The 2,500-nt window shown below is 64.4% G+C and overlaps 1 pseudogene; it reads left to right on the plus strand.

Annotated features, from left to right (window-relative positions):
* Nucleotides 1-2,500, plus strand: part of LOC124560966 — an 8,013-nt pseudogene that overhangs the window by 2,387 nt on the left and 3,126 nt on the right.

The raw sequence follows: 2,500 nt of genomic DNA on the forward strand, positions 1-2,500 counted from the left end.
TCGGGCTTGGTCGGGAAGTGGGTCAGCGCTAACGTGCCGGGCCTGGGCGAGGTGAGTGCCGTAGGGGTGCCGGTAAGTGCGGGCGTTTAGCGCGGGCGTGGTCTGCTCTCGCCGTTGGTTGGCCTCGTGCTGGCCGGCGGTGCAGGATGCGCGCGCCTGCGCGGCGTTCGCGCCCCGGTGCTTCAACCTGCGTGCAGGATCCGAGCTCGGTCCCGTGCCTTGGCCTCCCACGGATCTTCCTTGCTGCGAGGCCGCGTCCGCCTTAGCGTGCTCCTCCGGGGGCGCGCGGGTGCGCGGATTCTCTTCGGCCGCCATTCAACGATCAACTCAGAACTGGCACGGACTGGGGGAATCCGACTGTCTAATTAAAACAAAGCATTGCGATGGCCCTAGCGGGTGTTGACGCAATGTGATTTCTGCCCAGTGCTCTGAATGTCAACGTGAAGAAATTCAAGCAAGCGCGGGTAAACGGCGGGAGTAACTATGACTCTCCTGCGGTCTTCTCCCCTTCTCGTGGGCCCGCTGATTTCGCAGAGTGGAAGACCGCACCAGGGGCTTGGGGGGGTTACCAGCCCCCCCTCGCACTATCCCTTTTTTAGTTGGGGGCAGTAAGCAGAGAATAAGTGGTGGCCCTTCCGCTGAAGGTGCCACCCCAACTCCCCCAGCACCTAGCCGGCCAACCGGCCGTGCCGAAAATCTTGTAACTTTTGCAGCTATGTATACCTGTAGTGAGTGCCACCGCAGCTTTACAACCAAGAACGGTCTCGGGGTCCATCGCCGCCGCCAACATCTTGCGGCCGCCAACGCGGAGATCGTCACGGAGAGGCATCGCGCGAGGTGGACGGAGGAAGAAGTCCTGTCGCTCGCCAAGGCAGAGGCCGAACTGTTCCTCGAGAGGGACGCCCGGTTCTTCTTTGTAAATCAAGAGCTCATCAGGATGTTCCCCGACCGAACGCTTGAGGCAATCAAGTGCCGACGGCGGCAAGCTGCCCACAAGCAGCTTGTCCGCCAATTCATGGAGGCGCTTGAGATCGGTCGGGGGGAAGAGCCGGCGTCCCGCCGGGGAGCGGCGAGCCCGCTGCCTGACGCGGGCGAGGCCGCTGCGCCGCCCGTCGACGCAGCCGAGGACTTCGCGGCCGACACCACCGGGCCGCCGCCGGAGGGGCCGACTGACGCCGCCATCTGGGAGCATCTGGCGGGGCTACCCGCTTCCGCCCAGCGTTTCTCTGCCCTGGATCGTGTCATCGGTCTGGGGCGGGGCACGCCGCCCGATGTCATCCTGGGCATGCTCCCGGATGCCCTTGCGTCGGTCGGGTCCAGAGGGGAGAGATCAATCACCAGGACACAGCGGCCGCGCCAACCATCGAAGCGGCCGCCTGCCGCGCCGCCGACGCAGAAGCGCAAGCGGCGCCGCTGGGAGTACGCGAGAACGCAGGATGCCTTCCGACGGTCGCGTGCGCGTTGCGTGCGCGGCCTCTTGGATGGCACCCTGCTCCAGCCGCCACCTGCCATCCCTGGTCTGCTGGACTTCTGGGCGGACCTCTTCACCAAGAAGCCCATCTCCACCGCGGGCTTCATTCGTGACCGCCTCCTCCCGCACTCAGAGCCTGTCGCTCTCGAGTGCATATGGGGGCCGGTCACACATGAGGAGGTCGCCGCCGCGTTGCCGCCCAGGGGATCAGCAGCCGGGCCGGACGGCCTTACCCCAGCGGAGTTGCGGCGTCTGCCGCACGAAGTCCTGGTGAAAGTGATGAATCTCTTCCTTCTGGCCCGCGCCCTTCCGGAACGCCTGCTTCGCGCGCGGACTTCCCTTCTCCCGAAAACGGCTGCACCAACATCCCCCGCTGACTTTCGCCCCATTACGGTCTGCTCGGTGTTGGCGCGGACCTTTCACAAGGTTCTCGCGTCACGCCTGATGCGCGCTTGTGCTGTGGACGAACGTCAGCGGGCATTCATCCCTCGGGATGGGATGTTGGAAAATACCTTCATCTTGGACACTGCTCTCACCGACGCAGTTCGCTCCTGCCGCTCTGTCTTTGTGGCATCGATCGACGTATCTAAGGCATTCGATTCGGTAGATCATGCTGCCCTTCGCCCCGTGCTGAAGGCGCATGGCCTGCCGGATTGCTTTGTCGAGTATGTCGAGCGGTGCTACGAGGGCAGCACGACAATGATAGCGGACGGCGCCGGCGTGGGCGTGTCTGTGCAGCCAGCACGGGGCGTTCGCCAGGGCGATCCCCTCTCCCCCCTCCTGTTCAACTTTGCGGTGGACTACGTTTTAGGCCAACTGCCCTCCCACATCGGAGCTCGGATCCTCGGTCGCAGAGTCAACGCTGCGGCCTTTGCAGATGACGTCTTGCTGTTTGCAGCGACCCCGAGGGGCTTGCAGTCCCTCATCGACGCAGCTACCGCAGCCCTCGCCCACCTGGGGCTGCAGATCAACGCCCGGAAGTGTTTCACCCTCGCCTTAGTCGCGTCAGGGCGCGAGAAGAAGGTGAAG

Source organism: Schistocerca americana, unplaced genomic scaffold (genome assembly GCF_021461395.2).
Source record: "Schistocerca americana isolate TAMUIC-IGC-003095 unplaced genomic scaffold, iqSchAmer2.1 HiC_scaffold_1120, whole genome shotgun sequence".
In the NCBI taxonomy this organism is placed as follows: Eukaryota; Metazoa; Arthropoda; class Insecta; order Orthoptera; family Acrididae; genus Schistocerca; species Schistocerca americana.